The sequence below is a fragment of the Xyrauchen texanus genome, chromosome 43, assembly GCF_025860055.1.
Source record: "Xyrauchen texanus isolate HMW12.3.18 chromosome 43, RBS_HiC_50CHRs, whole genome shotgun sequence".
In the NCBI taxonomy this organism is placed as follows: domain Eukaryota; kingdom Metazoa; phylum Chordata; class Actinopteri; order Cypriniformes; family Catostomidae; genus Xyrauchen; species Xyrauchen texanus.
Window position 1 is genome coordinate 29,774,890 of NC_068318.1, and position 14,093 is coordinate 29,788,982.

The window sequence follows — 14,093 nt, forward strand, 5'->3', positions numbered from 1 at the left end:
TTATGGCACTTTTCCACTGCACGTTACGGTTCGACTCGCCTCAACTCTACTCGCTTTACTTTTCTGAGCTTGCATTGCCATTGCAGTTTAGTGCCGCCTCAATGTGGATGGGATTATAGGATGATCGTCATAGTTGCGCCGCCTCTACTGCCGTGACATCATCTTAAACACGACACAAACAGACCAAAACAATAACACGACCGCTAGCTGTTAGCTACTAGCTCATTGTGCTGCATAAAGCAGTTGTTGGATGGTGATTTTACACAAGTATAACAGTTAAATTGGGCTGGTTGATTTAGAAGCAAATGTCCAGTAGCTGGTCAACTAAATAAGTGAAGCTTTCAAGCAGCGTATAGAGTTAACGTAACAAAACATACCATCCTCCATCTTGGATCATCAGTCCAGGGCACTCTCCCTCCCATTGCTCGCCGTTTAGATAGCGTCCATTTGGTCGAACCGCTTCCACTTTTCCTTGATGGTTCTGTAGTCACTTTTACGTTTTTTTTACTTTTCCTTACACTGTCGGTAGGTCCGGTGGGAGCCGTGTGTGGCCAACAGCTGAGACACTTCCTGAGAGACATTTTTGTTTTCGCTCATCGCTAACGAGTAGACAGTCTGCACCTTGTTTATTGACCACGCCGTGGTTTTGCGCACAGTCATTTCTTTTTCACAATTGGAAAGTCGCGTGAACAAATTATACTGCTATCACTGTTGCTAACTTTAAAACTAGCAGATTGATGTCGCGTGTCGGAAATCCAGTGACGCTGGTAGTGACGATTCTCCCTGACCAATCAGTGATCTGCAGGGTTTTGACGTCACATTTAGTATCGGCTCGGCTCGCTTGGAACCTCGACCAGGTACTATCCACAGTGGAAAACCCCAAAAAAGCGAGCAGATTCGAGTTGCGTCGAGTTGTACCGTGCAGTGAAAAAGCCCCATAAGTTCAGTGTTTCCTTCTTCCTGTGTCATGTCATGAGATCTCCTGTTCCCTCATGTGATCCTGGTTTGCTTCAGAAATCAGTTGGTATTTATTTTGGGAAAATAAACTCATTAAACAAACTCTGAATCATTATCCAGCTCATTATAAGACAACTTGCCAAATAAATAAAATGAACATGAAACATTGTTCTGAGTTGAAAGTTTTTTATTTGCTTATTGGAAGAGAACACACAGTTCTCAGTAAAAAAGTAGTAAAGATGAATTGCAATACCTGGATGAGTGGTCTGACATGTAGATGTGTGGTTGTTACTCAGACATTTCAGACCACTAGATGGCGCCATTGACCAATCAGAATCAAGAATTACAGAGAGCCGTGTAATAAATAAAAAATAAACAAACCACTGAACAATTTTATCAAAATGTTTCTGTTTTTTTTGTTTGTTTGTTAAAATGCATTAATTTCATAACATTTATACCTCTCTTCCACATAAGAATGCAGTCTTCCTCCACCAAAAATGTAGCGTTTCAAAAATGCTCTCAATTACCGCATACTTTTTGTAGCGGGTAAGGGATGGGCAAGGAGGAGACGGAAACTGGCAGAACAGTCAGCTTAAACATTAATGACATAAACTCAACTTAAAACAACATAAAACACATAGATGCACAAACGCACACACACGTAGCATGCACGCACGCATTATTACAAGCCTTCAAAATACACTTACATTGGACGGAACCTCTTAACGAGACAGGACGACTCATCCTGTGTTCAGTGCCTGTATCGAGAGGCTTACCACTCCCCTGTGTTTGCCGGTGAAGAGTTTTTCATATCGCCATCGAAGATACTCTCGGTGAACAGGTTCTTCACTTCAGATGCTCATTGCTGATCAATGCGACACTTCAGCGAATTTTCCTATCTGTTTCCCACAGCGCTCTGGGTGGAAATTCTTTTTATATATACAATATTAATAAAAGAGCTGCTTGCATGATATGCGTCTTTTTAAAGATGATGTTCTGCAAGGGTTTCCTATGCAAAACGCACATCACGCTGCCTGGTGAGCATGAGAGATGCGTTCATTTTCCGGGCTGCTCCCACGTACAAGCAGCACTCATGGAGACAGACTGCCCTCACTGCGAGGTTATGAATCTCCAGACTTTGCGCTCTAGGATCGACCTCGCCATCGTCAACAGACCACAGTCTGGAGGAATGCACCATTCTTCCCTGAGGACCATGCAGAGCACACAAAGGCCTGGTGTGTGCCTTACTCTTCGTGCATTCAAGTTGGAGGTGCTGCCATCCTCATTAAAGTGGACCACGCAGATAAAAAAGGCTACTCAAAGCTTCCCCCGGTAGTCCCTGCTCACCTCTGCCACGACACTGCCATGGAATGGAAATCCAGCACCACCCCCCCAAGCCATGTCCACTGACATCCACACTGGCTGGAAGAGCTTATTTAGCAGCGGGCCAAGCTGGTTCAGCACTCTACAGCATGTCGGTACTCCATATATTTTAAGCAAAACTCCTTAAACATATGAATGAGCAAGGCTCCGCTCCAGAGCTGTTCAAAGAGGTCTGCACCACTACAGATTTGGCACTGCAAGCCACGAAACTACATCTCAGGCCATCGGCAAAGCGATGAGCAACCTGGTGGTTCTGGAGATGCACGATGCAGAGAAAACCACCCTGCTCGAAACACGAGGGTCTCACTTAACCGGCATTTTGCAATCTGTGGTCTGACCATTCCGCATTCCACATTCGAGGGAACTGGGTATCAATTCAAAGTCCTTCCTTTCAATCGGTCTCTGTCTACATGTACGTTCACGAAATGTATCGATGTGGCATTTGTCCCATTGAAAATTAACAGCGTGCGTGCTTTGAATTACCTTGATTATTGGTCATTAATAGCCCAAATAGAGGCTGTACTGAGCGAGTACACAGAGACTTGCTGCTTTGCCATCTGAAAAATCTCGGTCTGAATGTCATCTGGGCAAAAAGAACACTTTTCCCCAGCTAGAAAATCTCCTTTTTAGGAGTTTGTCTAGACTCCGTGAGCATATGTGCGCACCTCACTAGCGAGTGTGAACAGTCAATTCTTTGGTGTCTGTCTCAGTTCAATCTGGGGAAAGCATTGCCACTGAAGTAATTTCAGTTTGATCTGTTACACATGAGACCTCTCCAGTACTGGCTCAAGCGACACGTTCCACATCGTGCCTGGTGCTTTGGGCTCCCCACTGTCTGGCTGCTCTAGCACCATGGACAGCACTGGCCTTCTGCCATCAGGGTGTTATGCTGGGTACATTTTTCTGAATTTAACCACAGATGCATCCAACACAGGTTGGGGCACAGTGTGCGATGGACGACCTGAACAGGCGCGAAACGGGTGTGGCACATCAATGGCCTTTGAGAGAGTTTCATTCTGACATTGTGAATCACCACATTCTGATTAGTTCGGACAACACAACAGTAGTGGCGTACATAAATCGCCATGGCAGTCTCTGATTGCCACAGATAATGAGCATTACACAATGCCTCCTCCAATGGAGCAGGCATCATCTCCTCTCATTGCATGCAACATATGTCCCAGGCCATCTGAATTTCGAAGCGGATCTGTTGTCACACTAGGGAGCATTGCCAGGGGTATGGAGACTTCATCCACAGACAGTGATGAGGATTTGGGAAATATTCGGCAATGCAGAAGTCAACCTATTCGCCTCTGTGGAGAATGCCCAATGTCCCCTTTGGTATTCCATGTCCTAAGCTCCCCTTTTCTTGGATGCGCTGGCTCACAAATGGCCTGCGAAATACAAGTCTGCATTTCCCCCGGTGCGCCTCCATCATTCTGTCATCAACAAAGTCTGAGTCGACATGGAAACAATTCTGTTAATTGCACCAAAATGGTCCAATCAGTCCTGGTTTCCGGAGATGATAGAAATACTAGACGGCCTCCATAGGAATTACATCGGAGGAGAGACCATCTCTCTCAGGTATGATTTTTATCCCCAGCTAGAGCTGTGGAAACTACACGTGTGGTCTCTGAATGGAATACAGTGGACGAGACAGAATTGGCTCAGTTGGAGATGAATACCACTTTACAGGCTAGAGCACCGTCCACGAGACACCTCTATGCATATAAATGGTGCTTGTTTGCAAGTTGGTGCTCTTCACGTGGTAAAGACCCGGTGAATTTCCCCATAGCTGAGATTTTTACATTCCTTCAAGAGCGACTGGATGCTGGTCTTACCCAGTCAATGCTTAAGGTTTGTGTAGAGACTATCTAAGCATACCACTTCCTGTTAGCTGGTTCATCGATAGGCAAACATAATCTAGTCATAAAGTTCCTTAGGGGAGTGAGGCGTTTGAACTCCCCTCTCCCTGCTATGATGCCGACTTTTGACATAAATTGTGTGCTCACAAACTCCCAGTTCTGGCCAATGGAACCTGTTGAGCTGTGGGTGCTTTCCTTAAAGATTAAGATTCAACATTATTGTCATTGTGCAGAGTACAGGTACAGAGCCAATGAAATGCAGTTGTTTTCACTTATCCCAAGTGAGCTGGGGTCAGAGCGCAGGGTCAGCCATGAAACAGCACCCCTGGAGCAGATAGGGTCAAGGGCCTTGCTCAAGGGCCCAACAGTGGTATCTTGGCGGTACCCAATCTTCCCCATAGTGCTTATGGTAATGTCTTTTTACCTTGAACCCCCGATCTTTCAGTCAGTAACCAGAGCCTTGACCGCTGAGCCACCACTGACCACACTACTATTGGCTTTTGCCTCATTTAAATGGGTGGGTGACTTGCAGGTGCTGTTGACTGACGGCTCATGCATGGAGTTTGGTCCAGATCTGTCAAGAGCCACTATTAAACCTAGAAAAGGCTATGTGCCTAAGGTTTTATCAATGCCCTTCAGGGCTCAGGTGATACGTTTGCAAGCCTTATTTCCCCCAATCTATGCATATGTTATGCACGGTGAGGGTGTTGCATACATATGTTGAGCACACCCATTAGTTCAGGCTGTCGGCTCAGCTTTATTTGTTATGGAGGACGCACAAAAGGAATGTCCGTCTCCAAACAAAGGCTCTCCTACTGATCGTTGATGTGATCGCCTTCGCTTATGAATCACAGGGTGCAAATTGCCCTATTGGTGTCAAAGCGCATTCAACCAGAGGCATGGCCTCTTCAAGGGCGATGACAAACGATGTCGTTACAGGACATATGCTTGGCAGCAGGATGGTCTTCACAAAACACATTCGTGAGATTTTATAACCTGGAAGTAGTGTCCATCTTCTCACAAGCTCTCTTTGTATTGAGTGCTTATACATTCAAGTAGGTAAGCCCAAGCCCTTATTACGGGCAGGCAACCGACTATAATCAACATAGCCACCTTATTATATGCTGTTGAACCACCTCTTTAAAAGTCATAATTACCCCCATAAGAGATAAAACCTACTATTTCAACTATATTGTGAGAGGGTTAATAAACCATACTGTGTATATCTTTATGGTTCATATAGATCCCAGACTGCATTCATTTCCATCTGGCATCCACCATATGGGACAATTCGTTTACACTTTAATATGACTTATAAGTCATCGATCTGTGGCCTGTGACTCCTTATGAATATCTCTGTTTAGTGTTATAACTCTAGGAGTGTAATGTCACATATTGCGGCACGATAGGATCCCATTCCCAATAGTGCTTACGACAATGTTGAGTGAACTGAATCGATAGGGAATGTCTCTGGTTACACATGTAACCTCGGTTCCCTGAGATGAAGGGAATGAGACATTGCCAAAGCTGGCCACAGTATTACTTCAGATTTTCAAAATACAAGTGACTCACTCTTGTCCCTCAGTCAGATAATTCTGAAGAAATGGTGACTGAGTGCCCGCTTAAAGAGGGCAACTGCGCGCCTGAATGGCATGGCTCAGACACCATTGCTAGTCCTCCGATTGGCGTGATTTTATAACGGTTTCAACAAGGTCGTCTAGAAGGACATCCCCATAGTGCTTATGGTAATGTCTTTTTACCTTCATCTCAGGGAACCGAGGTTACACGTGCAACCAGATACGTTTGCTCTTAGAAACAAAGAGATATTTAAGGGTACTGGCATATTCACACCTCTCTTCCTAAGTAATTTTGCTGTAGTTTTGTTTGAAGCATTTGAATTATTATTCCACTTCACTCGAGTCTGCCCAATTTCACATACAGATTGTGGGTGCCAAAATGTGCAGTGCATTCGTGCATGTTTTTGCACACGTGTGCACACATGCATACAGACATATATGGTCGCACATAGGAAGAACGCCCAGCCCCCGTTCCTGTAAATGAAGGCTCAAACTGGGCAATATGTGTGCCTGCATGAGCACACAGCTTGATACAGATGGGCTGTATCACACCATGCAAATTCTGCTCCCTTTCCTGACAGCAAAGTAAAGATTTTCCTTGCACACATCCTATAGGCCTATACATATGCCATATAACACAAAAACAGTACACTTTGTTAGCCCATTACTTATATAAGTATTATAGGCACAAATCCCATGTTTTGGTTGTGAGAACTATTAAACAGTTTTGCATTAAATGAATCAAGCATGAAATTACCATAGCATTAAATGTAAAAAGTAGCTAGTTTGAAATGGTGCTTTTAGCCTGTCCCACCTCAGAGGTAGGATACAATGGAGCTAAAGGCACCCCTTAAGGAAATTTTGCTTTTTTCATGGTCACAAAATGTATCAAGTTAAAACAAATTATATATATTTTTTATTCATATTTATAGTAGTATCATTTTTGTGAAAAGAAATAATAATGGAAGGTTGTTTCAATTAAAATTCAGTTTTTAAAAAAAGGTGGTGAGGGAGCCTTTTACCCCACGCTTGGTGTAAAATTCTCCCTCACTTGGGGTAAAAGGCCTCTAGGGGGTTTTAAGTGATATCATGTAGATACCGAGGCTATAGTTATAGGGCACAATTTGTCAACTAATGTAAATAATTTTCAGACAGCAAGATGCTTTTTTGAGTAACAAATTAAGATGATGTTTACTCAAAATAACAAATACATTATTACATATTAAATTACTTCAAGTTCAGTTAAACATCTTAAAGTTTTTCAGGCCCTATTTTGTACCCTCTTCATGGAAAGTGGCATACACAGTGTTTGATGACAGGGTTTTTCTGTGTGTACGCTGATGTTTATTTGTGTTTGTGTGTACTTGGAGTGCAATGTTTAAAACATAACCTCCATGCACAATTTATGATGATGCACCATGGCTCTGACAGCACATGGCTTATTAGACCACCGGACCCTGAGGCCGTGCTCTTCGGATACTCCACTGTAATGGACAATTCTGCTCCTCGGATTTATGTATGTAAATGCAGGATGGGGGAGTTGCCTCCCGCTGCAACATCTCATGCAAATCTGTGCCGAGGATGAAAAAAAAAGGACAAAGGAGAGTAAAATATTCCTAGAAATGCCTGGACTATCCTGCGTGGGCTGCTTTAATTAAAACAGGAGCTTTGTAGTAATTACGGTGCATAGATAGGGGACAAAGATCATACGTGGCCTCTTTTTGGAGTGTTGTGTTTTTATTTGATTAGCAGGAAAAATGCAATTTAGAGTAATGGCATAAAAACATGAATCTCGTTAATTGCATTATATCAGAACAAAGTGAACATGAGTTTATCCCCTTGTAATTGAAGAAATAGTATCATTCTTGCCCTGAATTATGAGTAATATGGTGCAGGCTACACTACTGAACTATCAAAGTAGTAGTTGAGAACAGATTTACAAATTTCCTTTGCAAAATTTGGTAGTGGCCGGTTGCTTAAGCATTGCTTAATATAGGGTGTTCTGGGTGTTGTTAAGTGGTTCCTAGGGTGTTCTGGATGGTTACTATGTGGTTGCTAGGGTGTTTTGGGTTGTAGTTAGGTAGTTGCTAGGGTGTTCTTGGACATTGCTAGGCTGTTCTGTGATGTTGTAAGGGTGTTCTGGGTGGTTGCTTGGTGGTTGCTAGGGTGTGGTTGTTGGTTGCTAGATGGTTAAAGGTGTTCTGGGGGTTGCTAGGGTGTTCTGGGTGCCTGCTTGGTTGTTGCCTAGGTGTGCTGGATTGTTTCTAGGTGGTTCCAAGGGTGTTCTATGATGTGTTCTGGGTTGTTACACGGTTTCTAGGGTGTTCTAGGTTGTTGCTAGCATGATCTGGGTGGTTACTAGGGTGCTCTGAGTTGTTAGTAGATGGTTGCCAGGGTGTTTTTGGTGACTGCTAGGGTGTGCTGAGTTGTTGCTATGTGGTTGCTATGGTGTTCTGGGTTGTTGTTAGGATGTTCTGAGTAGTTGCTAGGTGGTTGCTAGGTTGTTCTGGGTAGTTTCTAGGTGGTTGTTAGGGTATCCTGTGTGGTTGCTAGGGTGTTTTTCGGTTGTAGTTAGGGTGTTCTGAGTAGTTGCTAGGTGGTTGCTAGGTTGTTCTGGGAAGTTTCTAGGTGGTTGTTAGGGTATCCTGTGTGGTTGCTAGGGTGTTTTGGGTTGTAGTTAGGTAGAATCTGGGGTGTTCTATGTGGTTTCTAGGCTGTTCCTGGATGTTGCAAGGTGTTTTGGGAGGTTGCTAGAGTATCCTAGGTTGTTCCTAGGTGGTTGCTAGGCTGTTCTGGAATGTTACAAGGGTGGTCTGGGTGGTTGCTAGAGTGTTCTATGTTGTTGCTAGGTGGTTACTAGAGTGTTATGGGGGATGCTAGGGTGTTCTGGGAAATTGAAGGAGTTCTTGGCGCTTGCATGGAGGTTTCCAGGGTGTACTGGATTGCTGCTAGGTGGTTGCTAGTTGGTTCCTAGGGTTTTCTAGGATGTGTTTTGGGTTGTTACAAGGTTGTTAGTAGGGTGTTCTGGGTAATTGCTTGGTTGATAGGGTGTTCTGTGTTGTTGCTTGTTTGTTGCTAGGGTGTTCTGGGTGGTTGCTTGGGTGTTCTGAGTTGTTGCTTGGTTGTTGCTAGGGTGTTCTGGGTGGTTGCTTGGTTGTTCTGGGTAGTTGCTAGGTGGTTGATAAGGTGTTCTGGGTGGTTGCATCGTAGCCCAAGTCAAAAGAACCCACCCTCAAATCTCTGTGATATTCTGGTCTCTAGATATGGACTGGTCTGATTACATGCCAAAGTTGAATCATTAGGGTTATGGGGTATTGAATAAATCTCTGCATTATCACTAGTAAGAGTGGTGCTTATCTTTCAAATACCACTATTAAAATAGGTAAATCACAATGCTAAAAGTCCAAATGTATCTTCAGCTCAGTACAACTGAATTTGTGTATGAATTTGCAGGGGTTTCCTGTGCTCTTTGGAGGATATAAGAGAATAGATAATCATAATACAGGGGCAGGGGAGGCTTCTTTTATGGAAAATAATGAATATGGTTATTCTGACAGCAAGTTCACACCCAGCCTCCCACAAACCTGGCAGATTCGCATCCTCCACACCCTGTCACCCTCAGCTCCTGAACCAATCCACTATCAGGAGGGAAAGGGAACCTATAGATCCAAAGAAGTCTGAATGTATAGTCTAATGTAGCCTGAACACAATGCTTTCTTTGAACAGGAATGCATACTGAATAAATAAACAGAAAATAAAAGCACATCACAACATACAGTGAATGATGCACGTTACAGTAATGAATAATGAAAACACCCTCTGACAGTGACTTGCAGCATGAAGGGCGCAGTCAGAAGGGGGCGGAGCCTGGCACCGTGTGAAGAATGAGTGTTGGGCCATTGAGTCTGTGTGCATTGTTATTATGTGCTTTCAGTGAGGTCCTGTTGTGCATGCTTTTTGCACTTTTCTTTGCAGTAGTTCAGGCTTGGGGATTAGTTTATGATATCTCCTGGTTCAAAGAGTGGGGAATTCTCATTTCTTCATCTTTTGTGAGAATACTTTATAATTCTAATGTGAAAGCAAATCCTTCAATGAAAGCTCTCAATGGAATATATATATACCAGTTATACAACATTTGAACAATTATTCATGGACAATAGAATTACAACTTATCCGTTCCTTCTCTAAAAAAAAAAAAAAAAAAAAGTAGAATATAAGTTTGCTTATTACTTATTAACCTTGATTTGTTTTTTTATTATTTGAAAGAACTGCCAACATCAAACATCAAAAGTGATGTTAGACTTTGCGAAGATACAGCACGATGTTTTCGAAGTTGCTCTGCAGTCATCCAGCGTGGTGGAAGTCATCATTTTAAAATGCTATCTGGCTAAAGATAGGCTGGTCGTAACCATGACAACCACTGCTGCATCACTTTACACAAAGGAAATTGGTGGGAGAGTGCAGTTGCCAACACGCACTTCCTCTCATCTTCATAAAGCTGTCTGTTAGCATGCAAAGTTTGTGTACTGGTTATAATTAGTAAGACAAGAAAAACAGAATTAATATTAACACAATTTTTACAGGCTCTAAAGAAAAGCAACCACACAGAACACCCTCACAACCACCTAACAATGCATTTGCAACCATTCAGAACACCCTAGCAACCTAAAAAAACAATCAAAACATCTTAGCAACTATAGTGATGCCCTGGAATCACCTTGGCAGAATTGGTTTAATATTAAGTACTGTAACATAGAGCTACAACATAGTCAATGTGTTTCAATGTGACACTATAACATGTATATAGCATGTGCTGTATATACAATGATACAAAGGCTTCAATGGGGATTTTGTTTGCACTCTCACTAAATAATACAACCCAACGACAGTGAGCAGACAAAAGCATTTGCGTAGGTGAGGATTATATATTGAAAAGAATAAATCTATGGCGTGCTTGAAACACGGATGATCTTTGAAACATCTTTTAAACGTCTGTAAACATTGATGGATCATTCTAAAGGCGATATAGCCAATGTGTGTATGAACTTAGAAAGACAAGAAAGTGTTTTGCCAAATGAAGTACAATTATCCTGAAAGCGGCTTTGTAGGCGCCCGTTATTGTTCCCTATTTAAAATACCCAAAAAAAAAAAACGAAAATGGTAACACTTTAGATAATGCATTAGGCATCATGAACTTACAATGAACAATATGTATTATTTACAGCATTTATTACTCTTTTTAATGTTAGTAAACAACTGTTCATTGTTAGTTCATGTTAACTAATGCTAACAAATGGAACCTTATTGTAAAGTGTTACCAACTTTTATCATTGAACTGCTATTTTCAAACCAATTTGACATTTTAGAGGAGAAATATCAGTCAGGCAAACAATAGAATTTTGCTTAAGTGTGTTTTGAAATATAAATGTGTAATGCTCTGAGATTTCCATCTAGTTTAAATAATTGAAGTCTGTATATTGTGTTAGAAGCTAATTCAGCTGTGCATTCTGCATTAAAATGTTCTCATTTTCATTCTTATCAAAGTGTATGATAATAATTGAAAGCACTGTGAGTGTATAAATATTTAATACGCTTCTTCCCAATTCTGCAGTGCAAACTGAGGCATTTGCACCCCAAAAGTGTTATATAAATTTTTCAGTTGAATAATTAAGACGTGGCTGTTTGGGGCAGTCCGACAAACCCATTTAAATTTAACTAAAGGCTGAGGACTTTGAAGACATTCAATTTTATCCCTGCTTATATGCCGCAGTACCACACAAAGCCTTGCGTTTATATCATAGGTGGATAGGTGATTCATCTTTGTATGTCATACACTTTAACTTGAAACTACTCAACCAACACAGACTCAATACGCGAAGGAGAGTTGACCTTAAACCCTCCAATGTAAGAGTTAAGTGCTAAGTTTGAACATGAAACAGCATTTGCAACACATATAATTTGATGTATTTTTGAGAGCACAACACCAGGCCCACTTTTCCAGTAGCCTTGGTTCTGGAAGTTTTCCCCATTCATTTTCCCCATAGGCAAAGAGATAGGGCGGGACTTGATTTTATATCGGGATTTGATTGGATCATTGGTGGAGGAGAGGAGGTTGAAACATGTCAGGATGTGATATTCTTGGATAACATTATTTTGTCCCGTCCACGTGGGTCTTTTCAGAACAGAACAACATTACATTTTTTTGAAAAGAAGCATTTATGACTGATGAATTGTGCACAATAAGAAGACATTTACTAAGAAAGAAGACTGAATAGTACAATTATTGTTTTTGAATTTTGATTTCATTTCTTTAAAGTTAAAACTAAATAATTTGTTACTTCTATCTTAAAGACAAAATGTGTCATTTCTGCAGCACAAGCATCTCCAATGGCAAAAACGGTGACTTAATAATATTACTGAATAATAATTAATTACCTGATAATGACATGCGGCTGTGGCTCAGGTGGTAGAGCGCGTCGGCCACTAATCGCAGCGTTGGTGGTTCGATTCCTGGCCCACATGCCGAAGTGTCCTTGGGCAAGACATTGAACCCCAAGTTCCTCCCAATTGCAGGCTAGCGCCTTGCATGGCAGCTCTGGCACCATTGGTGTGTGAATGGGTGAATGAGTCACAGCATAAAGCGCTTTGGTAGCCGCTAAAGTTAAAAAAGGTGCTATATTAATGCAGACCATTTACCATTAATGTAAATGTAAAAACTACCAAAACGAGCAATCCAGATGGAGAACAACAACCATTTAAGTGTTATTTGGAGTACAAATGCATTTCAGTTGTGCTGTGGGTTTTTCCGCTCCCTTAAATTCTTTGGCCAGTTCATGAATAAATTATTTGATTTTATATGATTTCTTTGAAAGAATTAAAATAACAATTTCAAGTCTATCCTTGTATTTTTCATCAAGTCGAGGTTGAAAAGGGTACAGTAATCTAATTACACTGTAGAAGATGTAATTGATAGTTATTAATTAATTACTTTTTTAGAGTAACTTACCCAACACTCGTAGGGACCTAAGCCCTTACATTCTCTCTCTCTCTCTCTGGCTCGCTCTCTCTCTCTCTCTCTCTCGCTCTCTCTCTGTCTCTCTCTCTCTCTCTTTGCATCTGTCTGTCAGGTTTTCCTCCCTGCAGGTGTCCACACTTGATGGCCTTTATGAAAATATCATAAATTCAATCAGGGCCTGCACATTTCATGAGCCGTCCATCTTCCTCCTGAATTTCTTAACGGGGTGTCAAAACAATCTACCGCATGACGTCTGACAGTCCGCACAGCGAGGAGAGAAATGTCTAGAAGTCGCTCTCTCCCCCCTGCCATTCCACCCAACAAAAAAATCTGAATTTCATATCATGGAAATATTGAGATACAGGCAGAGAGTATGGTGAGGTCTGAATGCAGAACTGGTCACTGGTCTTGATGGCTTTCTCGGCTGGTCTCTATAGTAACATGTGAATCATATTTGTTAATATGTGCTTTAAAAAAAGTGAATAATGTGTCATTTGTGATATTTTCTTGCATTTACGAGCCATTAGCGACACAATTCAGCCAAAAACACTTACTATGGTACAGACTGTACTGTTTATAAACCCTGGTGATTGATGATGTACATATATACAGTATATAGAAACACTGGTGCTTTCAAATATTGCACTATTGTTTTTTTGCATCATAACAAGCTAGATATAACAACACTGACTCAACCAATGGGATGGGTTTGGGGGCGGGACTACCTGTTAGTCTGACCAATCATGAAAGACGAGGACAATTTCCAGGAAACCTGTTTGAAAACAGTGATTTTTATTTTTTTTATTTTCTGTTTAGTGATGCAAGCAGCAGAAATTGCACACTTCACTTTTAATAACTTTAGCTAGTCCATCATGTGTTAACCCTTAAATGCATGGGTGTTTCGCCAAATATAATTATACCTTGGGTCTTTAGCAACCCAGCACTTATATCTATCACAAATGGCATTTTCAAAGCAGATAATTAGAAAATAATAGTACAGAATATATTCTGTTATACAGTATTTTGATGTTTTACTTTTAATATATCAAAGAGATGCTACAACAAATGATGAAAACTATTCATTACTTTCATGCTGAGATTTTATGTGATGCAACTGGCTGTTAAAAACACATATTGAGCTGCACACAAAACATTAGCTACACATAAACTACACATTTGTATTCTCTCAGCCTATTATTGAATCTAAATAGATGCACAACTTACAGAAATTCAGTAGTACACAAATTACAATAGCCATACTGTTCATACTGCTATAGTTTACTTCCATGTTGCTTC